This window comes from Colletes latitarsis, unplaced genomic scaffold (assembly GCF_051014445.1).
Source record: "Colletes latitarsis isolate SP2378_abdomen unplaced genomic scaffold, iyColLati1 scaffold0006, whole genome shotgun sequence".
Taxonomy (NCBI): Eukaryota; Metazoa; Arthropoda; class Insecta; order Hymenoptera; family Colletidae; genus Colletes; species Colletes latitarsis.
The window spans coordinates 853,477-880,204 of record NW_027488366.1 but is presented as its reverse complement, the minus strand read 5'-3'; positions in this window follow the sequence as shown (position 1 = coordinate 880,204).

Genomic DNA, 26,728 nt, shown 5'->3' with positions numbered 1-26,728 from the left:
ATAGGTCCGGGATATGCCCGCATCTGGCTTATACTTTCGCCTTTTTCGCAAACTTGTTGGCTAGATCCTGGGTTTTTTTCCGGTTTGAATAACGCAGTAATGTGGTACCACACTGAAGCAGTCAATCAAACCTGGTTTCGATCAATATTTTAGAGGATAACACCGGTTAGGTCTGGGTTAGGTTCTGGGAAATGCGCGCATCTGGCTCATGATTTTGCCTTCTTCGCATACTTGTTGGCCAGATCCTGGGTTTTTTTCGTGTTTGAATCACGCAGTAATGTGGTACCACACTGAAGCAGTCAATTAAACCTGGTTTCGATCTATATTTCAGAGGATAACACCGGTTAGGTCTGGGTTAGGTCCGGGATATGCCCGCATCTGGCTCATGATTTTGCCTTCTTCGCATACTTGTTGGCCAGATCCTGGGTTTTTTTCGTGTTTGAATCACGTAGTAATGTGGTAACACACTGAAGCTGTCAATTAAACCTGGTTTCGATCAATATTTTAGAGGATAACACCGGTTAGGTCTAGGTTAGGTCTGGGTTATGCCCGCATCTGGCTCATGATTTTGCCTTCTTCGCATACTTGTTGGCCAGATCCTGGTTTTTTTTCATGTTTGAATCACGTAGTAATGTGGTAACACACTGAAGCAGTCAATAAAACCTGGTTTCGATCAATATTTTAGAGGATAACACCGGTTAGGTCTGGGTTTTGTCTGGGATATGCCCGCATCTGGCTCATGATTTTGCCTTCTTCGCATACTTGTTGGCCTGATCCTGGGTTTTTTTCGTATTTGAATCACGTAGTAATGAGGTAATACACTGAAGCAGTCAATTAAACCTGGTTTCGATCAATATTTTAGAGGATAACACCGGTTAGGTATGGGTTAGGTCTGGGATATGCGCGCATCTGGCTTATACTTTCGCCTTTTTCGCTAACTTGTTGGCCAGATCCTGGATTTTTTCCGTGTTTGAATCACGTAGTAATGTTGTACCACACTGAGGCAGTCAATTAAACCTGGATTCGGACATTATTTTAGAGGATAACACCGGTTAGGTCTGGGTTAGGTCTGGGTTATGCCCGCATCTGGCTCATGATTTTGCCTTCATCGCATACTTCTTGGCCAGATCCTGGGTTTTTTCCGTGTTTGAATCAGGTAGTAATGTGGTATCACACTGAAGCAGTCAATTAAACCTGGTTTCGATCAATATTTTAGAGGATAACACCGGTTAGGTCTGGGTTTCGTCTGGGATATGCCCGCATCTGGCTCATGATTTTGCCTTCTTCGCATACTTGTTGGCCAGATCCTGGGTTTTTGTCGTGTTTGAATCACGTAGTAATGTGGTAACACACTGAAGCAGTCAATTAAACCTGGTTTCGATCAATATTTCAGAGGATAACACCGGTTAGGTCTGGGTTAGGTCTGGGATTTGCGCGCATCTGGCTTATACTTTCGCCTTTTTCGCAAACTTGTTGGCCAGATCCTGGGTTTTTTCCGTGTTTGAATCACGTAGTAATGTGGTAACACACTGAAGCAGTCAATAAAACCTGGTTTCGATCAATATTTTAGAGGATAACACCGGTTAGGTCTGGTTTAGGTCTGGGTTATGCCCGCATCTGGCTCATGATTTTGCCTTCTTCGCATACTTGTTGGCCAGATCCTGGGTTTTTTTCGTGTTTGAATCATGTAGTAATGTGGTAACAAAGCGAAGCAGTCAATGAAACCTGGTTTCGATCAATATTTTAGAGGATAACGCCGGTTAGGTCTGGGTTAGGTCTGGGTTATGCCCGCATCTGGCTTATGATTTTGCCTTCTTCGCATACTTGTTGGCCAGATCCTGGGTTTTTTCCGTGTTTGAATCACGTAGTAATGTGGTAACACACTCAAGCAGTCAATTAAACCTGGTTTCGATCAATATTTTAGAGGATAACACCGGTTAGGTCAGGGATAGGTCCGGGATATGCCCGCATCTGGCTCATGATTTTGCCTTCTTCGCATACTTGTTGGCCAGATCCTGGGTTTTTTTCGTGTTTGAATCACGTAGTAATGTGGTAACACACTGAAGCAGTCAATTAAACCTGGTTTCGATCAATATTTCAGAGGATAACACCGGTTAGGTCTGGGTTAGGTCTGGGTTATGCCCGCATCTGGCTCATGATTTTGCCTTCTTCGAATACTTGTTGGCCAGATCCTGGGTCTTTTTCGTGTTTGAATCACGTAGTAATGAGGTAATACACTGAAGCAGTCAATTAAACCTGGTTTCGATCAATATTTTAGAGGATAACACCGGTTAGGTCTGGGTTAGGTCCGGGATATGCGCGCATCTGGCTTATACTTTCGCCTTTTTCGCAAACTTGTTGGCCAGATCCTGGATTTTTTCCGTGTTTGAATCACGTAGTAATGTTGTACCACACTGAGGCAGTCAATTAAACCTGGATTCGGACATTATTTTAGAGGATAACACCGGTTAGGTCTGGGTTAGGTCTGGGATATGCGCGCATCTGGCTTACACTTTCGCCTTTTTCGCAAACTTGATGGCTAGATCCTGGGTTTTTTCGGGTTTGAATAACGCAGTAATGTGGTACCACACTGAAGCAGTCAATTAAACCTGGTTTCGATCAATATTTTAGAGGATAACACCGGTTAGGTCTGGGATAGGTCCGGGATATGCCCGCATCTGGCTCATGATTTTGCCTTCTTCGCATACTTGTTGGCCAGATCCTGGGTTTTTTTCGTGGTTGAATCACGTAGTAATGTGGTAACACACTGAAGCAGGCAATTAAACCTGGTTTCGATCAATATTTTAGAGGATAACACCGGTTAGGTCTGGGTTAGGTCTGGGTTATGCCCGCATCTAGCTCATGATTTTGCCTTCTTCGCATACTTGTTGGCCAGATCCTGGGGTATTTTCGTGTTTGAATCACGTAGTAATGTGGTAACACACTGAAGCAGTCAATTAAACCTGGTTTCGATCAATATTTTAGAGGATAACACCGGTTAGGTCTGGGATAGGTCCGGGATATGCCCGCATCTGGCTCATGATTTTGCCTTCATCGCATACTTGTTGGCCAGATCCTGGGTTTTTTTCGTGGTTGAATCACGTAGTAATGTGGTAACACACTGAAGCAGTCAATTAAACCTGGTTTCGATCAATATTTTAGAGGATAACACCGGTTAGGTCTGGGTTAGGTCCGGGATATGCCCGCATCTGGCTTATACTTTCGCCTTTTTCGCAAACTTGATGGCTAGATCCCGGGTTGTTTTCGGGTTTGAATAACGCAGTAATGTGGTACCACACTGAAGCAGTCAATTAAACCTGGTTTCGATCAATATTTTAGAGTATAACGCCGGTTAGGTCTGGGTTAGGTCTGGGTTATGCCCGCATCTGGCTCATGATTTTGCCTTCTTCGCATACTTGTTTGCCGGATCCTGGGTTTTTTTCGTGTTTGAATAATGCAGTAATGTGGTACCACACTGAAGCAGTCAATTAAACCTGGTTTCGATGAATATTTTAGAGGATAACGACGGTTAGGTCTGGGTTAGGTCTGGGTTATGCCCGCATCTAGCTCATGATTTTGCCTTCTTCGCATACTTGTTGGCCAGATCCTGGGTTCTTTTCGTGTTTGAATAACGCAGTAATGTGGTACCACACTGAAGCAGTCAATTAAACCTGGTTTCGATCAATATTTTAGAGGATAACACCGGTTAGGTCTGGGTTAGGTCTGGGTTATGCCCGCATCTGGCTCATGATTTTGCCTTCTTCGCATACTTGTTTGCCGGATCCTGGGTTTTTTTCGTGTTTGAATAACGCAGTAATGTGGTACCACACTGAAGCAGTCAATTAAACCTGGTTTCGATCAATATTTTAGAGGATAACGACGGTTAGGTCTGGGTTAGGTCTGGGTTATGCCCGCATCTAGCTCATGATTTTGCCTTCTTCGTATACTTGTTGGCCAGATCCTGGGTTTTTTCCGTGTTTGAATCACGTAGTAATGTGGTAACACACTCAAGCAGTCAATAAAACCTGGTTTCGATCAATATTTTAGAGGATAACACCGGTTAGGTCTGGGTTAGGTCTGGGTTATGCCCGCATCTAGCTCATGATTTTGCCTTCTTCGCATACTTGTTGGCCAGATCCTGGGTTCTTTTCGTGTTTGAATAACGCAGTAATGTGGTACCACACTGAAGCAGTCAATTAAACATGGTTTCGATCAATATTTTAGAGGATAACGCCGGTTAGGTCTGGGTTAGGTCTGGGTTATGCCCGCATCTGGCTCATGATTTTGCCTTCTTCGCATACTTGTTTGCCGGATCCTGGGTTTTTTTCGTGTTTGAATAACGCAGTAATGTGGTACCACACTGAAGCAGTCAATTAAACCTGGTTTCGATCAATATTTTAGAGGATAACGCCGGTTAGGTCTGGGATAGGTCCGGGATATGCCCGCATCTGGCTCATGATTTTGCCTTCTTCGCATACTTGTTGGCCAGATCCTGGGTTTTTTTCGTGTTTGAATCACGTAGTTATGTGGTAACACACTGAAGCAGTCAATTAAACCTGGTTTCGATCAATATTTCAGAGGATAACACCGGTTAGGTCTGGGTTAGGTCCGGGATATGCCCGCATCTGGCTCATGATTTTGCCTTCTTCGCATACTTGTTGGCCAGATCCTGGGTTTTTTTCGTGTTTGAATCACGTAGTAATGTGGTAACACACTGAAGCAGTCAATTAAACCTGGCTTCGATCAATATTTCAGAGGATAACACCGGTTAGGTCTGGGATAGGTCCGGGATATGCCCGCATCTGGCTTATACTTTCGCCTTTTTCGCAAACTTGTTGGCTAGATCCTGGGTTTTTTTCCGGTTTGAATAACGCAGTAATGTGGTACCACACTGAAGCAGTCAATTAAACCTGGTTTCGATCAGTATTTCAGAGGATAACACCGGTTAGGTCTGGGTTTCGTCTGGGATATGCCCGCATCTGGCTCATGATTTTGCCTTCTTCGCATACTTGTTGGCCTGATCCTGGGTTTTTTTCGTATTTGAATCACGTAGTAATGAGGTAATACACTGAAGCAGTCAATTAAACCTGGTTTCGATCAATATTTTAGAGGATAACACGGGTTAGGTCTGGGTTAGGTCTGGGATATGCGCGCATCTGGCATATACTTTCGCCTTTTTCGCAAACTTGTTGGCCAGATCCTGGATTTTTTCCGGGTTTGAATCACGTAGTAATGTTGTACCACACTGAGGCAGTCAATTAAACCTGGATTCGGACATTATTTTAGAGGATAACACCGGTTAGGTCTGGGTTAGGTCTGGGTTATGCCCGCATCTGGCTCATGATTTTGCCTTCATCGCATACTTGTTGGCCAGATCCTGGGTTTTTTCCGTGTTTGAATCACGTAGTAATGTGGTATCACACTGAAGCAGTCAATTAAACCTGGTTTCGATCAATATTTTAGAGGATAACACCGGTTAGGTCTGGGTTTCGTCTGGGATATGCCCGCAGCTGGCTCATGATTTTGCCTTCTTCGCATACTTGTTGGCCAGATCCTGGGTTTTTTTCGTGTTTGAATCACGTAGTAATGTGGTAACACACTGAAGCAGTCAATTAAACCTGGTTTCGATCAATATTTCAGAGGATAACACCGGTTAGGTCTGGGTTAGGTCTGGGATTTGCGCGCATCTGGCTTATACTTTCGCCTTTTTCGCAAACTTGTTGGCCAGATCCTGGGTTTTTTCCGTGTTTGAATCACGTAGTAATGTGGTACCACACTGAAGCAGTCAATTAAACCTGGTTTCGATCAATATTTTAGAGGATAACGCCGGTTAGGTCTGGGTTAGGTCTGGGTTATGCCCGCATCTGGCTCATGATTTTGCCTTCCTCGCATACTTGTTGGCCAGATCCTGGGTTTTTTCCGTGTTTGAATCACGTAGTAATGTGGTAACACACTGAAGCAGTCAATTAAACCTGGTTTCGGTCAATATTTCAGAGGATAACACCGGTTAGGTCTGGGTTAGGTCCGGGATATGCCCGCATCTGGCTCATGATTTTGCCTTCTTCGCATACTTGTTGGCCAGATCCTGGGTTTTTTTCGTGTTTGAATCACGTAGTAATGTGGTAACACACTGAAGCAGTCAATTAAACCTGGTTTCGATCAATATTTCAGAGGATAACACCGGTTAGGTCTGGGATAGGTCCGGGATATGCCCGCATCTGGCTTATACTTTCGCCTTTTTCGCAAACTTGTTGGCTAGATCCTGGGTTTTTCCCCGGTTTGAATAACGCAGTAATGTGGTACCACACTAAAGCAGTCAATTAAACCTGGTTTCGATCTATATTTCAGAGGATAACACCGGTTAGGTCTGGGTTAGGTCCGGGATATGCCCGCATCTGGCTCATGATTTTGCCTTCTTCGCATACTTGTTGGCCAGATCCTGGGTTTTTTTCGTGTTTGAATCACGTAGTAATGTGGTAACACACTGAAGCTGTCAATTAAACCTGGTTTCGATCAATATTTTAGAGGATAACACCGGTTAGGTCTAGGTTAGGTCTGGGTTATGCCCGCATCTGGCTCATGATTTTGCCTTCTTCGCATACTTGTTGGCCAGATCCTGGTTTTTTTTCATGTTTGAATCACGTAGTAATGTGGTAACACACTGAAGCAGTCAATAAAACCTGGTTTCGATCAATATTTTAGAGGATAACACCGGTTAGGTCTGGGTTTTGTCTGGGATATGCCCGCATCTGGCTCATGATTTTGCCTTCTTCGCATACTTGTTGGCCTGATCCTGGGTTTTTTTCGTATTTGAATCACGTAGTAATGAGGTAATACACTGAAGCAGTCAATTAAACCTGGTTTCGATCAATATTTTAGAGGATAACACCGGTTAGGTATGGGTTAGGTCTGGGATATGCGCGCATCTGGCTTATACTTTCGCCTTTTTCGCTAACTTGTTGGCCAGATCCTGGATTTTTTCCGTGTTTGAATCACGTAGTAATGTTGTACCACACTGAGGCAGTCAATTAAACCTGGATTCGGACATTATTTTAGAGGATAACACCGGTTAGGTCTGGGTTAGGTCTGGGTTATGCCCGCATCTGGCTCATGATTTTGCCTTCATCGCATACTTCTTGGCCAGATCCTGGGTTTTTTCCGTGTTTGAATCAGGTAGTAATGTGGTATCACACTGAAGCAGTCAATTAAACCTGGTTTCGATCAATATTTTAGAGGATAACACCGGTTAGGTCTGGGTTTCGTCTGGGATATGCCCGCATCTGGCTCATGATTTTGCCTTCTTCGCATACTTGTTGGCCAGATCCTGGGTTTTTGTCGTGTTTGAATCACGTAGTAATGTGGTAACACACTGAAGCAGTCAATTAAACCTGGTTTCGATCAATATTTCAGAGGATAACACCGGTTAGGTCTGGGTTAGGTCTGGGATTTGCGCGCATCTAGCTTATACTTTCGCCTTTTCCGCAAACTTGTTGGCCAGATCCTGGGTTTTTTCCGTGTTTGAATCACGTAGTAATGTGGTAACACACTGAAGCAGTCAATAAAACCTGGTTTCGATCAATATTTTAGAGGATAACACCGGTTAGGTCTGGTTTAGGTCTGGGTTATGCCCGCATCTGGCTCATGATTTTGCCTTCTTCGCATACTTGTTGGCCAGATCCTGGGTTTTTTTCGTGTTTGAATCATGTAGTAATGTGGTAACAAACCGAAGCAGTCAATGAAACCTGGTTTCGATCAATATTTTAGAGGATAACGCCGGTTAGGTCTGGGTTAGGTCTGGGTTATGCCCGCATCTGGCTTATGATTTTGCCTTCTTCGCATACTTGTTGGCCAGATCCTGGGTTTTTTCCGTGTTTGAATCACGTAGTAATGTGGTAACACACTCAAGCAGTCAATTAAACCTGGTTTCGATCAATATTTTAGAGGATAACACCGGTTAGGTCAGGGATAGGTCCGGGATATGCCCGCATCTGGCTCATGATTTTGCCTTCTTCGCATACTTGTTGGCCAGATCCTGGGTTTTTTTCGTGTTTGAATCACGTAGTAATGTGGTAACACACTGAAGCAGTCAATTAAACCTGGTTTCGATCAATATTTCAGAGGATAACACCGGTTAGGTCTGGGTTAGGTCTGGGTTATGCCCGCATCTGGCTCATGATTTTGCCTTCTTCGAATACTTGTTGGCCAGATCCTGGGTCTTTTTCGTGTTTGAATCACGTAGTAATGAGGTAATACACTGAAGCAGTCAATTAAACCTGCTTTCGATCAATATTTTAGAGGATAACACCGGTTAGGTCTGGGTTAGCTCCGGGATATGCGCGCATCTGGCTTATACTTTCGCCTTTTTCGCAAACTTGTTGGCCAGATCCTGGATTTTTTCCGTGTTTGAATCACGTAGTAATGTTGTACCACACTGAGGCAGTCAATTAAACCTGGATTCGGACATTATTTTAGAGGATAACACCGGTTAGGTCTGGGTTAGGTCTGGGATATGCGCGCATATGGCTTACACTTTCGCCTTTTTCGCAAACTTGATGGCTAGATCCTGGGTTTTTTCGGGTTTGAATAACGCAGTAATGTGGTACCACACTGAAGCAGTCAATTAAACCTGGTTTCGATCAATATTTTAGAGGATAACACCGGTTAGGTCTGGGATAGGTCCGGGATATGCCCGCATCTGGCTCATGATTTTGCCTTCTTCGCATACTTGTTGGCCAGATCCTGGGTTTTTTTCGTGGTTGAATCACGTAGTAATGTGGTAACACACTGAAGCAGGCAATTAAACCTGGTTTCGATCAATATTTTAGAGGATAACACCGGTTAGGTCTGGGTTAGGTCTGGGTTATGCCCGCATCTAGCTCATGATTTTGCCTTCTTCGCATACTTGTTGGCCAGATCCTGGGGTTTTTTCGTGTTTGAATCACGTAGTAATGTGGTAACACACTGAAGCAGTCAATTAAACCTGGTTTCGATCAATATTTTAGAGGATAACACCGGTTAGGTCTGGGATAGGTCCGGGATATGCCCGCATCTGGCTCATGATTTTGCCTTCATCGCATACTTGTTGGCCAGATCCTGGGTTTTTTTCGTGGTTGAATCACGTAGTAATGTGGTAACACACTGAAGCAGTCAATTGAACCTGGTTTCGATCAATATTTTAGAGGATAACACCGGTTAGGTCTGGGTTAGGTCCGGGATATGCCCGCATCTGGCTTATACTTTCGCCTTTTTCGCAAACTTGATGGCTAGATCCCGGGTTGTTTTCGGGTTTGAATAACGCAGTAATGTGGTACCACACTGAAGCAGTCAATTAAACCTGGTTTCGATCAATATTTTAGAGTATAACGCCGGTTAGGTCTGGGTTAGGTCTGGGTTATGCCCGCATCTGGCTCATGATTTTGCCTTCTTCGCATACTTGTTTGCCGGATCCTGGGTTTTTTTCGTGTTTGAATAACGCAGTAATGTGGTACCACACTGAAGCAGTCAATTAAACCTGGTTTCGATGAATATTTTAGAGGATAACGACGGTTAGGTCTGGGTTAGGTCTGGGTTATGCCCGCATCTAGCTCATGATTTTGCCTTCTTCGCATACTTGTTGGCCAGATCCTGGGTTCTTTTCGTGTTTGAATAACGCAGTAATGTGGTACCACACTGAAGCAGTCAATTAAACCTGGTTTCGATCAATATTTTAGAGGATAACACCGGTTAGGTCTGGGTTAGGTCTGGGTTATGCCCGCATCTGGCTCATGATTTTGCCTTCTTCGCATACTTGTTTGCCGGATCCTGGGTTTTTTTCGTGTTTGAATAACGCAGTAATGTGGTACCACACTGAAGCAGTCAATTAAACCTGGTTTCGATCAATATTTTAGAGGATAACGCCGGTTAGGTCTGGGATAGGTCCGGGATATGCCCGCATCTGGCTCATGATTTTGCCTTCTTCGCATACTTGTTGGCCAGATCCTGGGTTTTATTCGTGTTTGAATCACGTAGTAATGTGGTAACACACTGAAGCAGTCAATTAAACCTGGTTTCGATCAATATTTCAGAGGATAACACCGGTTAGGTCTGGGTTAGGTCCGGGATATGCCCGCATCTGGCTCATGATTTTGCCTTCTTCGCATACTTGTTGGCCAGATCCTGGGTTTTTTTCGTGTTTGAATCACGTAGTAATGTGGTAACACACTGAAGCAGTCAATTAAACCTGGTTTCGATCAATAATTCAGAGGATAACACCGGTTAGGTCTGGGATAGGTCCGGGATATGCCCGCATCTGGCTTATACTTTCGCCTTTTTCGCTAACTTGTTGGCTAGATCCTGGGTTTTTTTCCGGTTTGAATAACGCAGTAATGTGGTACCACACTGAAGCAGTCAATTAAACCTGGTTTCGATCAATATTTCAGAGGATAACACCGGTTAGGTCTGGGTTAGGTCCGGGATATGCCCGCATCTGGCTCATGATTTTGCCTTCTTCGCATACTTGTTGGCCAGATCCTGGGTTTTTTTCATGTTTGAATCACGTAGTAATGTGGTAACACACTGAAGCAGTCAATTAAACCTGGTTTCGATCAATATTTTAGAGGATAACACCGGTTAGGTCTGGGTTTCGTCTGGGATATGCCCGCATCTGGCTCATGATTTTGCCTTCTTCGCATACTTGTTGGCCTGATCCTGGGTTTTTTTCGTATTTGAATCACGTAGTAATGAGGTAATACACTGAAGCAGTCAATTAAACCTGGTTTCGATCAATATTTTAGAGGATAACACCGGTTAGGTCTGGGTTAGGTCTGGGAAATGCGCGCATCTGGCATATACTTTCGCCTTTTTCGCAAACTTGTTGGCCAGATCCTGGATTTTTTCCGGGTTTGAATCACGTAGTAATGTTGTACCACACTGAGGCAGTCAATTAAACCTGGATTCGGACATTATTTTAGAGGATAACACCGGTTAGGTCTGGGTTAGGTCTGGGTTATGCCCGCATCTGGCTCATGATTTTGCCTTCATCGCATACTTGTTGGCCAGATCCTGGGTTTTTTCCGTGTTTGAATCACGTAGTAATGTGGTATCACACTGAAGCAGTCAATCAAACCTGGTTTCGATCAATATTTTAGAGGATAACACCGGTTAGGTCTGGGTTTCGTCTGGGATATGCCCGCATCTGGCTCATGATTTTGCCTTCTTCGCATACTTGTTGGCCAGATCCTGGGTTTTTTTCGTGTTTGAATCACGTAGTAATGTGGTAACACACTGAAGCAGTCAATTAAACCTGGTTTCGATCAATATTTCAGAGGATAACACCGGTTAGGTCTGGGTTAGGTCTGGGATTTGCGCGCATCTGGCTTATACTTTCGCCTTTTTCGCAAACTTGTTGGCCAGATCCTGGGTTTTTTCCGTGTTTGAATCACGTAGTAATGTGGTAACACACTGAAGCAGTCAATAAAACCTGGTTTCGATCAATATTTTAGAGGATAACACCGGTTAGGTCTGGGTTAGGTCTGGGTTATGCCCGCATCTGGCTCATGATTTTGCCTTCTTCGCATACTTGTTGGCCAGATCCTGGGTTTTTTCCGTGTTTGAATCACGTAGTAATGTGGTAACACACTGAAGCAGTCAATTAAACCTGGTTTCGATCAATATTTTAGAGGATAACACCGGTTAGGTCAGGGATAGGTCCGGGATATGCCCGCATCTGGCTCATGATTTTGCCTTCTTCGCATACTTGTTGGCCAGATCCTGGGTTTTTTTCGTGTTTGAATCACGTAGTAATGTGGTAACACACTGAAGCAGTCAATTAAACCTGGTTTCGATCAATGTTTCAGAGGATAACACCGGTTAGGTCTGGGTTAGGTCTGGGTTATGCCCGCATCTGGCTCATGATTTTGCCTTCTTCGAATACTTGTTGGCCAGATCCTGGGTCTTTTTCGTGTTTGAATCACGTAGTAATGAGGTAATACACTGAAGCAGTCAATTAAACCTGGTTTCGATCAATATTTTAGAGGATAACACCGGTTAGGTGTGGGTTAGGTCTGGGATATGCGCGCATATGGCTTACACTTTCGCCTTTTTCGCAAACTTGATGGCTAGATCCTGGGTTTTTTCGGGTTTGAATAACGCAGTAATGTGGTACCACACTGAAGCAGTCAATTAAACCTGGTTTCGATCAATATTTTAGAGGATAACACCGGTTAGGTCTGGGATAGGTCCGGGATATGCCCGCATCTGGCTCATGATTTTGCCTTCTTCGCATACTTGTTGGCCAGATCCTGGGTTTTTTTCGTGGTTGAATCACGTAGTAATGTGGTAACACACTGAAGCAGGCAATTAAACCTGGTTTCGATCAATATTTTAGAGGATAACACCGGTTAGGTCTGGGTTAGGTCTGGGTTATGCCCGCATCTAGCTCATGATTTTGCCTTCTTCGCATACTTGTTGGCCAGATCCTGGGGTTTTTTCGTGTTTGAATCACGTAGTAATGTGGTAACACACTGAAGCAGTCAATTAAACCTGGTTTCGATCAATATTTTAGAGGATAACACCGGTTAGGTCTGGGATAGGTCCGGGATATGCCCGCATCTGGCTCATGATTTTGCCTTCATCGCATACTTGTTGGCCAGATCCTGGGTTTTTTTCGTGGTTGAATCACGTAGTAATGTGGTAACACACTGAAGCAGTCAATTGAACCTGGTTTCGATCAATATTTTAGAGGATAACACCGGTTAGGTCTGGGTTAGGTCCGGGATATGCCCGCATCTGGCTTATACTTTCGCCTTTTTCGCAAACTTGATGGCTAGATCCCGGGTTGTTTTCGGGTTTGAATAACGCAGTAATGTGGTACCACACTGAAGCAGTCAATTAAACCTGGTTTCGATCAATATTTTAGAGTATAACGCCGGTTAGGTCTGGGTTAGGTCTGGGTTATGCCCGCATCTGGCTCATGATTTTGCCTTCTTCGCATACTTGTTTGCCGGATCCTGGGTTTTTTTCGTGTTTGAATAACGCAGTAATGTGGTACCACACTGAAGCAGTCAATTAAACCTGGTTTCGATGAATATTTTAGAGGATAACGACGGTTAGGTCTGGGTTAGGTCTGGGTTATGCCCGCATCTAGCTCATGATTTTGCCTTCTTCGCATACTTGTTGGCCAGATCCTGGGTTCTTTTCGTGTTTGAATAACGCAGTAATGTGGTACCACACTGAAGCAGTCAATTAAACCTGGTTTCGATCAATATTTTAGAGGATAACACCGGTTAGGTCTGGGTTAGGTCTGGGTTATGCCCGCATCTGGCTCATGATTTTGCCTTCTTCGCATACTTGTTTGCCGGATCCTGGGTTTTTTTCGTGTTTGAATAACGCAGTAATGTGGTACCACACTGAAGCAGTCAATTAAACCTGGTTTCGATCAATATTTTAGAGGATAACGCCGGTTAGGTCTGGGATAGGTCCGGGATATGCCCGCATCTGGCTCATGATTTTGCCTTCTTCGCATACTTGTTGGCCAGATCCTGGGTTTTATTCGTGTTTGAATCACGTAGTAATGTGGTAACACACTGAAGCAGTCAATTAAACCTGGTTTCGATCAATATTTCAGAGGATAACACCGGTTAGGTCTGGGTTAGGTCCGGGATATGCCCGCATCTGGCTCATGATTTTGCCTTCTTCGCATACTTGTTGGCCAGATCCTGGGTTTTTTTCGTGTTTGAATCACGTAGTAATGTGGTAACACACTGAAGCAGTCAATTAAACCTGGTTTCGATCAATATTTCAGAGGATAACACCGGTTAGGTCTGGGATAGGTCCGGGATATGCCCGCATCTGGCTTATACTTTCGCCTTTTTCGCTAACTTGTTGGCTAGATCCTGGGTTTTTTTCCGGTTTGAATAACGCAGTAATGTGGTACCACACTGAAGCAGTCAATTAAACCTGGTTTCGATCAATATTTCAGAGGATAACACCGGTTAGGTCTGGGTTAGGTCCGGGATATGCCCGCATCTGGCTCATGATTTTGCCTTCTTCGCATACTTGTTGGCCAGATCCTGGGTTTTTTTCATGTTTGAATCACGTAGTAATGTGGTAACACACTGAAGCAGTCAATTAAACCTGGTTTCGATCAATATTTTAGAGGATAACACCGGTTAGGTCTGGGTTTCGTCTGGGATATGCCCGCATCTGGCTCATGATTTTGCCTTCTTCGCATACTTGTTGGCCTGATCCTGGGTTTTTTTCGTATTTGAATCACGTAGTAATGAGGTAATACACTGAAGCAGTCAATTAAACCTGGTTTCGATCAATATTTTAGAGGATAACACCGGTTAGGTCTGGGTTAGGTCTGGGAAATGCGCGCATCTGGCATATACTTTCGCCTTTTTCGCAAACTTGTTGGCCAGATCCTGGATTTTTTCCGGGTTTGAATCACGTAGTAATGTTGTACCACACTGAGGCAGTCAATTAAACCTGGATTCGGACATTATTTTAGAGGATAACACCGGTTAGGTCTGGGTTAGGTCTGGGTTATGCCCGCATCTGGCTCATGATTTTGCCTTCATCGCATACTTGTTGGCCAGATCCTGGGTTTTTTCCGTGTTTGAATCACGTAGTAATGTGGTATCACACTGAAGCAGTCAATTAAACCTGGTTTCGATCAATATTTTAGAGGATAACACCGGTTAGGTCTGGGTTTCGTCTGGGATATGCCCGCATCTGGCTCATGATTTTGCCTTCTTCGCATACTTGTTGGCCAGATCCTGGGTTTTTTTCGTGTTTGAATCACGTAGTAATGTGGTAACACACTGAAGCAGTCAATTAAACCTGGTTTCGATCAATATTTCAGAGGATAACACCGGTTAGGTCTGGGTTAGGTCTGGGATTTGCGCGCATCTGGCTTATACTTTCGCCTTTTTCGCAAACTTGTTGGCCAGATCCTGGGTTTTTTCCGTGTTTGAATCACGTAGTAATGTGGTAACACACTGAAGCAGTCAATAAAACCTGGTTTCGATCAATATTTTAGAGGATAACACCGGTTAGGTCTGGGTTAGGTCTGGGTTATGCCCGCATCTGGCTCATGATTTTGCCTTCTTCGCATACTTGTTGGCCAGATCCTGGGTTTTTTCCGTGTTTGAATCACGTAGTAATGTGGTAACACACTGAAGCAGTCAATTAAACCTGGTTTCGATCAATATTTTAGAGGATAACACCGGTTAGGTCAGGGATAGGTCCGGGATATGCCCGCATCTGGCTCATGATTTTGCCTTCTTCGCATACTTGTTGGCCAGATCCTGGGTTTTTTTCGTGTTTGAATCACGTAGTAATGTGGTAACACACTGAAGCAGTCAATTAAACCTGGTTTCGATCAATGTTTCAGAGGATAACACCGGTTAGGTCTGGGTTAGGTCTGGGTTATGCCCGCATCTGGCTCATGATTTTGCCTTCTTCGAATACTTGTTGGCCAGATCCTGGGTCTTTTTCGTGTTTGAATCACGTAGTAATGAGGTAATACACTGAAGCAGTCAATTAAACCTGGTTTCGATCAATATTTTAGAGGATAACACCGGTTAGGTGTGGGTTAGGTCTGGGATATGCGCGCATCTGGCTTATACTTTCGCCTTTTTCGCAAACTTGTTGGCCAGATCCTGGATTTTTTCCGTGATTGAATCACGTAGTAATGTTGTACCACACTGAGGCAGTCAATTAAACCTGGATTCGGACATTATTTTAGAGGATAACACCGGTTAGGTCTGGGTTAGGTCTGGGTTATGCCCGCATCTGGCTCATGATTTTGCCTTCTTCGCATACTTGTTGGCCAGATCCTGGGTTTTTTTCGTGTTTGAATCACGTAGTAATGAGGTAATACACTGAAGCAGTCAATTAAACCTGGTTTCGATCAATATTTTAGAGGATAACACCGGTTAGGTCTGGGATAGGTCCGGGATATGCCCGCATCTGGCTCATGATTTTGCCTTCTTCGCATACTTGTTGGCCAGATCCTGGGTTTTTTTCGTGGTTGAATCACGTAGTAATGTGGTAACACACTGAAGCAGTCAGTTAAACCTGGTTTCGATCAATATTTTAGAGGATAACACCGGTTAGGTCTGGGTTAGGTCTGGGTTATGCCCGCATCTGGCTCATGATTTTGCCTTCTTCGCATACTTGTTGGTCAGATCCTGGGTTTTTTTCGTGTTTGAATCACGTAGTAATGTGGTAATACACTGAAGCAGTTAATAAAACCTGGTTTCGATCAATATTTTAGAGGATAACACCGGTTAGGTCTGGGTTAGGTCTGGGTTATGCCCGCATCTAGCTCATGATTTTGCCTTCTTCGCATACTTGTTGGCCAGATCCTGGGGTTTTTTCGTGTTTGAATCACGTAATAATGTGGTAACACACTGAAGCAGTCAATTAAACCTGGTTTCGATCAATATTTTAGAGGATAACACCGGTTAGGTCTGGGATAGGTCCGGGATATGCCCGCATCTGGCTCATGATTTTGCCTTCTTCGCATACTTGTTGGCCAGATCCTGGGTTTTTTTCGTGGTTGAATCACGTAGTAATGTGGTAACACACTGAAGCAGTCAATTAAACCTGGTTTCGATCAATATTTTAGAGGGTAACACCGGTTAGGTCTGGGTTAGGTCCGGGATATGCCCGCATCTGGCTTATACTTTCCCCTTTTTCGCAAACTTGATGGCTAGATCCTGGGTTCTTTTCGGGTTTGAATAACGCAGTAATGTGGTACCACACTGAAGCAGTCAATTAAACCTGGTTTCGATCAATATTTTAGAGGATAACGCCGGTTAGGTCTGGGTTAGGTCTGGGTTATGCCCGCATCTGGCTCATGATTTTGCCTTCTTCGAATACTTGTTGGCCAGATCCTGGGTTTTTTTCGTGTTTGAATCACGTAGTAATGAGGTAATACACTGAAGCAGTCAATTAAACCTGGTTTCGATCAATATTTTAGAGGATAACACCGGTTAGGTCTGGGTTAGGTCTGGGATATGCGCGCATCTGGCTTATACTTTCGCCTTTTTCGCAAACTTGTTAGCCAGATCCTGGATTTTTTCCGTGTTTGAATCACGTAGTAATGTTGTACCACTGAGGCAGTCAATTAAACCTGGATTCGGACATTATTTTAGAGGATAACACCGGTTAGGTCTGGGTCAGGTCTGGGTTATGCCCGCATCTGGCTCATGATTTTGCCTTCTTCGCATACTTGTTGGCCAGATCCTGGGTTTTTTTCGTGTTTGAATCATGTAGTAATGTGGTAACACACAGAAGCAGTCAATTAAACCTGGTTTCGATCAATATTTTAGAGGGTAACACCGGTTAGGTCTGGGTTAGGTCTGGGTTATGCCCGCATCTGGCTCATGATTTTGCCTTCTTCGCATACTTGTTGGCCAGATCCTGGGTTTTTTTCGTGTTTGAATCACGTAGTAATGTGGTAATACACTGAAGCAGTCAATTAAACCTGGTTTCGATCAATATTTTAGAGGATAACACCGGTTAGGTCTGGGTTAGGTCTGGGTTATACCCGCATCTGGCTCATGATTTTGCCTTCTTCGCATACTTGTTGGCCAGATCCTGGGTTTTTTTCGTGTTTGAATCACGTAGTAATGTGGTAACACACTGAAGCAGTCAATTAAACCTGGTTTCGATCAATATTTTAGAGGATAACACCGGTTAGGTCTGGGTTAGGTCTGGGTTATGCCCGCATCTGGCTCATGATTTTGCCTTCTTCGCATACGTGTTGGCCACGTGTTGACGATAAAACTGTAAGATATAGGATGAATTAAGTTCCATGTCCCTAAAATTTTCCAAATCATAGATTTAAAAATGATTTAGATATTTAGATGATTTTAGTGTGGGTATTTATACAAGTATGTAAATCTCTATTTATGCATAACATGTTACCCCTAAATGGGCAAGTTAATGAATTATATACATGTTAATTGTATAATAATAACCCTTTGTTCCTCATAAAAATTCATAACTGAATTGCTATCATTCTAAAAAAATCCATCCCAAAATATATTGTCAAAACTAGTAATAAATTATTTGAACAAGGTGATAACAGATTTGAAATATTTAATAAAATTTAAATACCAGTAGTATTAATAAAAGATAATATTAATACTATTTTGACACTGTTATTTGATTTTAATATTAATTATAGATACTTTGATTATTGATTTATTAAAACATAAAGTTAATGAAGTCCCAGTAGATTATAAATATTTTAAAGAGCATGAATTAGCATAGAATTTCATAAAAAATTTGATGAGTGATAGAAGTAACTTGAATAATCTGAATTTTGTAGCTTTTACTATATCTTTGGAAATGGAATCACAGATTCATTTTATTAATAAAAATAGAGATAGTACTGATGATTTACTCAGGCTCGTTAAAGTAAGTGGGCCAAGTGGGAAGAATATTCCCTCAGGGGCTGCCAGCCTTTCAGCTGCAGTACGGGCTTAACGAACCCGGGGTACCCGAGTCATACACACACCGTAAGCCTCCTGTTGGTCGTCACAACGACCCATTCACAATTCCCTATTGGTTTTGTGAATGGTACGTGACGGCAGGAGGAACGGGGGTCTTGGCTTAACCGCCTGGGCCACGAGTATGGCGACTCTATAAAATCGCCCTCCAATCCTAAGCTATGGTGCGCGGCGATGGGATGCATGGTTGTGGGAGAAGGCCCAATCCCAAGCGACCACCTCCGGGGAACCTGCCGAACCCCCGGAGTATTAGGCTTACCCGGGTAAGGCGGCTCTGCCCGGGTGGACCTTTATTTCCGACCATCTCGTGGGATTTTTATGGACACAGAAAATAAAATGGGGATGGGGCGGGTTTTGTCGGTTGGGGAAGACGGAGACGGGGCTGGGGTTAGGGTGGCGGCGCTCGCGCCCCACTCAGCGCCAGGTCCGGCTTCGTGGAGGGCGGAGGAGGACGACGAGACGGCGTCGGTCTCGTCCTTCTCCTCCAGCACGAGCCACATAGGCTCTAAGAGGAAGAGGACGGGGCAGGCCGTCGTCGAGGTGGGCGGGGCGATGAGCCCATCGGTGAGGCTGAGTTGCCTCAGGGACGAGGTGACCGAGGAGATATCGGAGAGGATCTCCTCGTCCCTGAGGCGGGTGGAGAAAGTCGCCGCTGCCTGCGCCTTTAAGGGGCAGAAAAGCGGTGGCGCGGAGGCCCTGAAGGCCGCGGCGGAGGAAATGAGGGAGGCGGCGCGGGAGCTCAGAGGGCGGAACGCCCGTCTGCAGCTCCTGTTGGAGGAGGAGCGACAGGGGCGGAGGAGGGCAGAGGCGCTGTGGAACAGCGCGGCCCTCCCTCCCAACCTCCCTCCACCTCCACCGCCGCGTCCCTCGGCGGAGGTAAATAAGCGGAGTGCGGCGGCAGTGGTGCGGGGCACCGCGGGCCCCTCCACCCGCACTCCGCCCGTGAAGAAGTCCCCGTCCTCCTCAGAAGACGATCTTCTGAGGAGGATTGGGGACATGATTGATGGCAAGCTGGCCGCCTTCCGGGAGGAGCTCCTCGCCGGAAGAGCGGTCAGCAGGAAGGCGGTGCCTCCCCGACCTGTTCCGGTACTGTCGGGGAAGGCAAAGAAGGGCGGAGTGAAGGCTCCGCCCAGCGTTGCGGCACCAGGGCCCCGGGTCGCAACCCCCAAGGGGGGTGGTGTACCCGTGGTCGCGGTGGTCGCGTCCTCCACGGCACCCTCCCAAGGGGGGGTGGCGTGGAGTGAGGTGGTGGGGCGGAAGGCGAAGCGGGCGGCGAGGAAGGCCTCGCAACCGCAGCCTCCGCCTCCGCCGCCGTCGGCCAAGGTAAAGGCCGCGAAGGTCGGGAAGGCACGACCAGGTCGTCCCCCAAAAACGGCAGCGGTGACGCTGACCGTTGCGCAGGGGGGCGACCTGACCCTCGCGGAGGCGATGCGGCTCGCCAGGGAGAATATCTCCCTGGAAGAGCTGGGCATCGCCTCCGTGAGGGCGAAGAGGGCCGTGACCGGGGGTCTCTTGCTGGAGATCCCCGGTGCAGAGGGCGGCGCGAAGGCGGATCGTCTCGCCCAGAGGCTCCGGGAGCAGCTGGGCGAGCGAGGTGTCCGGGTCGCCCGGCCCACGAAGCGCACGGAGATGCGCGTTTGTGGGCTGGACGACTCGGTCAGCGCACAGGATGTGTCCCGTGCCCTTGCGAGGGCGGGGGACTGTCCTGTGGAGGACCTGCGGATCGGAGAGATCCGCAGGTCGCCCTCCGGCCTCGGGTCGGTGTGGGCCAGGTGCCCCCTCTCCGCCGCCCGTAAGGTGGCGGAATCCGGGAGGGTGTTGGTGGGGTGGGTTTCGGCGCGAGTGGAAATCCTCGCGCCGCGCCTGCTCCAGTGTCACCGCTGCCTCGAATTGGGGCACGTGAGGCAGTGGTGCACCTCGCCGGTGGACCGCAGCGGTCAGTGTTACCGCTGCGGTGCCAAAGAGCACCGTGCGAGCCAGTGCTCGGCGGCCCCCCACTGCCCGCTGTGTGCGGTCATGGGGAGGCCAGCCGATCACAGGGTGGGGAGCAAGAAGTGCTCTCCCCCCTCCCGGAAGGAGAGGAAGAGGCGGGCTGCACCGGCTCCGGTGCCGAGGGCGGTGGCATCGTCCTCCATGGAGGTGGACGGTGCTACGGGGACGGACGGCCGGGAGGAGGCTGGCGCGGACATTAATTAATGCCGCCCCGCCTCCTCCTCCAGGCCAACCTCAACCACTGCCGCGCGGCACAGGACTTGATGTCCCAAGTCCTCGCGGAGTGGGGGGTTGGCCTGGCGGTCGCCGCCGAGCCGTACCGCGTCCCTGATCACCCTCATTGGGTGGGCGACGCGGACGGCTTGGTGGCGACGGTATGGGGAGGGGGCGACGGGTCCCCACCGTTCTCCTTGTTGGAGCGCGGTCGGGGATTCGTCGCCGTGGACTGGGGGGGAGTCGCTGTGGTGGGGTGCTACATTTCGCCCCGTAGCGGTCACGCTGCGTTCGAGCTGTACTTGGCCGAGGTCGCGGCATGCGTGCAGCGCTACGCGGCCCGGCCGGTGCTGGTCCTGGGGGATTTTAATGCCAAGTCGGTGGCTTGGGGATCCCCCAGGACCTCCGTTCGCGGCGGGATCCTGGGCGATTGGGCGGCGGGGCTCGACCTCCGGGTATTGAACCGGGGGTCGGAGCACACATGCGTGCGGCGATATGGGGGGTCCATCGTGGATGTTGGATTCGCGACCCCCAACGCCGTGCGCATGGTGTCGGGTTGGCACGTGGTCGCGGGGGCAGAGACACTCTCCGATCACCGGTACATCCGGATGGAGGTCTCTGCCGCCGCGAGTGCATCCCGACACGGCCGCCTGCGTGGCACCCCACCACGCCGCTGGGCGCTTCGGCGCCTGGACAAGGACGCCCTGATGGCAGCTGCCCTCGCTGCAACTTGGCCGCAGGGAGCGGCCGAGTTGCCGAGCATAGAGGAGGAGGTCGCCCGGCTCGGAGCATTGGTCGCGGGTATTTGCGACGCGGCGATGCCTCGGGTCGGGCGGGCTTCTCCTCGCCGGGCGGTGTACTGGTGGTCGGACGCGATCGCGGAGTTGCGAGTCGCGACTGTCCGCGCCCGACGCCAGTACACCCGCGCGCGCCGTCGTCAACGTACAGGCGACGGCGTGGCGCGAGCGAGGGCAGCTGATGACCTGTATGGAGCATACCGCGTGGCGCGGGTTGCTCTGCAGGTCGCCATCAAACGGGCCAAGACCCAGGCATGGAAGGAGCTCCTCCAGACCCTTGATGACGATCCATGGGGGCGCCCATATAAGGTGGTGCTGAATAAGCTCCGCCCGTGGGCGCCCCCCGTCACCGAGGGTCTTGACCCCCGGCTGCTGGAGGACGTGGTCAATACACTCTTCCCAATTGGGGAGAGGGGACCGCGTCCTCCGGCGGCGGCGGCTGTCCCAGTGGAGTGGACGGCCGAGCTGGGGGTCACGCAGGAGGAGCTGGCAGCGGCCATCAGACGGCTCGGGGTTCGTAACACGGCCCCGGGTCCGGATGGTGTGCCCGGCCGGGTTTGGGTCTTGACCCAGGGCGTCCTTGGGGCCGACCTCAGGCGGTTGTTCGACCGCTGCCTGAGGGACGGGCGATTCCCCCCCAGTTGGAAGGTGGCGAGGATGGTCCTCCTCCGGAAGGAGGGTCGGCCCGCGGAGTCTCCCTCCGCATACCGGCCCATTTGTCTCCTCGACGAGGTGGGCAAGCTCTTCGAGTGTGTGATTGCTGCCCGCCTCGTCGAGCACCTGTCGCGGGGTGATCCCGGTCTGACCGACTGCCAGTTCGGTTTCCGGGGGGGCCGATCGACTATCGACGCGATAGGTCGTGTGAGGGCCGTCTCGGAGGCGGCCGTCTCCCGGGGAGGGGTGGCATTGGCAATATCCTTGGATATTGCCAATGCCTTTAACACCCTCCCCTGGGAAGAGATAAGGAGGGGACTCGAATATCATCGAGTCCCCCCTTGTCTCGGGGCGGTCGTCGGGGATTATCTCCGCGGCAGGTGGATCGAGTATCCGGGCCGGGATGGTGATATGCGGAAGGAGGTGTACTGCGGTGTTCCGCAGGGGTCGGTCCTCGGGCCACTCCTGTGGAACATCGCGTACGACTCGGTGTTGCGGGCCGGCCTCCCCGACGGCGTCAGCACGGTGTGTTATGCGGATGACACACTGGTGCTGGCCGTCGGGGCGCACTGGGGGAGGGCCATGCGTCGCGCGGAGGAGGGGTCGCAACGCGTCGTCGACCGGATCAGGGGGATGGGGATGACGGTGGCGGTCCATAAGACCGAGGTGATTGCGTTTCATTCACCTCGGCAGGATCCGCCACCCCCTCTGATCCGGGTGGGTGGGGCTGACATCGAGGTGAAGCCCCAGATCAGGTATCTGGGGCTGATCCTCGATAGCCACTGGCGTTTCGGGGAGCATTTCCGCTGCCTGGTCCCCCGGTTGGAAAGGATGGTTGCGGCTCTGGGCCGGATCCTGCCCAACCTGGGGGGCCCGGCGGGCCGAGTTCGTCGCCTCTATGTGGCAATGGTCCAGTCGGTGGCCCTATACGGGGCCCCCGTCTGGGCGGACGACCTGGCTGCCTCCCGGCGCAGCATGACTATGCTGCGTCGGGTGCAGAGGCGCATGGCGCTCAGGGTCGTCCGCGGGTATCGGACCGTGTCACATGAGGCGGCGACGGTGCTAGCGGGGATGCCGCCCATGGACCTGCTCGCGCGGTCGCACGCGGTGATGTACCGGCACCGCGTCGACCGACGCGCGGGGGTGGGGGCGGTCCCGGGCGGGCAGGAACCTGCTTGGGGCGATTTGAAGCGCCAGGCCCGGCAGTCCGTGTTGCTCGCGTGGCAGGAGCGGCTGGCTCTGCCAACCGCGGGGCACCGGACTGTCGGGGCTGTTCGGCCACTCCTGAAGGAGTGGCTGGACAGAGGCCATGGCAGCTTCACCTACCGGCTGGCACAGGTATTTTCCGGGCATGGCAGCTTCGGAAGATACCTGTGCCGGATAGGGAAGGAGCCGACGGCGCGTTGCTGCCACTGCGACGCTGAGGAGGACACGGCGGATCATACCCTGGAGGTATGCCCCGCGTGGGAGGGGGAGCGCCGTGTCCTGGTCGGCGTCGTCGGGCGGGATGTCTCGCTGTCGGGCGTGGTGCGCGCCATGCTCGGCAGCGAGGAGAAGTGGAGGGCCGTGGCCTCCTTCTGCGAGAACGTAATGTTGCAGAAGGAGGCCGCGGGGAGGGAGCGCGAGCTTCAGCGGCGCGCTGAAGCTCGCGCTCGTGCGGTGGCCCGAGGTCGTCGCCCGGTCGCGAGGCGTCGCGGGCGGCCGCCTCGGCGTGGCGGATGACCCAGGCTGGGAGGGGGGTCCTGAGGGAACCCTCCTCCCGCCAGGCGGCGCCGGGTCGGACCGGTTGGGGGTAGGAGTGCCTCCCCCTACCGGCCCGACACAAGGGGAGGCACCCTCGGCGGTCTGGTGCGGCCATGAACGCCCGGCCGCCGAGGGGTGGAAACGGGGTCGCGGGCGGTTGCGAGTTGGGGCTCGCAGCCGCCACTAAACGCGGCCCCGGGACGGATAGCGGCGGGATGGAGTGGCCCCGTCCCGCCGCTATGAGGCAGTGTGTCTAGTGGGGGGACCGATTGTCCCCCCGGGGAATGGGCGTGAAAGCGCGGGCACGGGGAGGATACCGGAAGAATGCTTCGAGCGATTCCCGGTATCCTCCCAAAGCGTGCCGAAGGGTCACCGTGGGGTTTTTAGTGGGTAGGTCCCGCGCCTGTCGTTGTACGGGCGCGGGGAATCCCACACACCCCTCCCACCTCTCCCCAAGGAGGTGGGAGGGAGTCTTTCGAAGATTTTCCCCACGACAAAAAAAAAAAAAAAAAAAAAAAAAAAAAAGTGGGAAGAATATTAAGATAGATGGATAGATATTGGTAAAAGTATTCTTCTTGTCCTTATATAGGAAATCTTTAATATTACAAATAAACTCTTTCTGTAAAATCTTGAACTTATCATTATAATTTATAGAATTAAAGTCAACGCATCTAATAATGAAAGTGAACTGAAGTATTTTATAGACTTGTCAAGAACGTTTTTTGGTATATTCCTAGCAAACGACCCGTTCAACGATCGGGATGAGTTATACGTAATTCGATTCGTCTAATTCAGTATATTATTTCATTAGTATATGCATTTCATTATCTGCGGAAATTCGGTATTTTTACAAAGTAACTAAGTATTTTAAATATATTCTGACAGGTTCACAGGTGGAAACAAGTGACTGTCGTTACCTGTGTTCAAAATGCCAGCTAGTCAAATGCTAATTTGTTAACAATAACATTTATTGAATGAAATTTCTGCTATTTCTGCAAATATCTCATTGAATAAATCACCATCTTTCTATTATATATACATTTACTAAATACATAATGGCTCAGGTATCCAATGAAGTTACTCTTATTGAAAATATAAAATATTGATAGTATTATATGTTAGAAAAAAGTGGTTTCTTCAATTTAATTCATGTAAGCATCAGTAATGAGATCTTGAAAATTGACGCTGTGATTAATTTTCAAATGGCCTCTGTGCCATTATTTCTACAACAAAATGTTGATTCATCAGTCTCTATCTACTCTACCCTTCCACAATTGCTGCGCAGTATTTTTATTTAATGTTAGTTATATAATATATCACGACATTGCTCATAATTATACGTTAGCATATATGGTAATTTTAAAACAATATCTGTAACTGAGTTTGTTTTTAGAAAACCACGTTCTTTGCTTTTCAAATATCTTTATATAATGCAATGGCTTTTAAAAAATAAGGGTATAAACATCTCACCGTAAACCGTAAATAGTTTACATTTTAAAGATCCAGAAACAGGCGCTCATACGAATAAAACAGAAACTACGTGGAAGCATAGTAAACACTTTTTGCCTGAATATTGTCGGTTAGTATTTGCAGTTCCACACGTTTTTTAATATGTTTTTCTAACATATAATACAAAATAATAAATATTATATTTTCTATTTTCAGCAAAAAAGATAATTTCATTGGGTACTTAAGCCATTACGTGTTTTATAAACCTTCCAAGCAAGGAAAGGATGATTTATTTAATCAGTTCTTAAAAGAAATTTCAGAAAGGGTATAGCCGAATAAGGGGGTCAAATGTGCCCCCAAACCGAATTGAACGAATGATGGGCCATTCAATAGCTTATCCAAAAAAAACCATGTGTGCAAATTTTTAACTTGAAATCTCGACCGTGGGGGTAGTAATGGGGTGAAAACGAAAATCATGTTTTTCAACAATTTCTCTTAACCTATTGAGTAAAAAAATGTAAAAAAATTCAGAGACACTTCGGGTACTGGGACACATATTTTGGGAGATTTTCAGATTTTTTGATCGAAGAACCAGGTAGTAAAAAATAAAAAACCGCAAAAAATGCCGAAAAATGCCAATTACGTATCGAAGGAAGCCCGGAACTACTTTTATACTTTTACAGTAAACACGTATTGCTATTGCTATTATTCTCAATTTTTTTCAGATTTTTCATTTTGGTGCGCCGCAGTGAAAAAAAATAAAAACCGATTTTTTCCTCATTTTCTGCGTATTAGAGTAACTTACACGTTGAATTTTTATGCATTCTTCAATATGCGAGTGTTTTGTACATTGTTTAATGTTTCTACACTAAGCAAAATTACATAACAATTGAAAGAAATAAAATAAACCAACCGTTGAGCGCAACATATCCTAAAAAATCAACGATGTTTTCAACGACATCGTTGGCGCAGCGTTAGAGTGTCCGACTGTGGAACCGCTGGAAGTTTTTTTACCGTAGGTTCGGGTCTCTCTTTGGGACTTAGAATTTTTTTTTATTCGTTATTTTTTTTTCAAATTCTAACTATATAACAATGGTTTATATTTATTTATAAATATTCTAAAGGCATTTTACAAATATTTTAACCTGAAATATGTATAAATATAATTTTGGTGCGATTTTTGCATAGGATGATTTTCTTATCTCCACATCATTTAAAAATAACTTCAAAAAAATTAAGGATACATATTGTTAAACTATAGCAATATTTAATATACTGTTAAAATCCAAAGTGATTTGAAAATTCGGTTTATGACACAGTTTTCTGGTACATTGTAGCTATTAGGAATGGTTTTTTTCGTAAAATTATTTTTCGTTA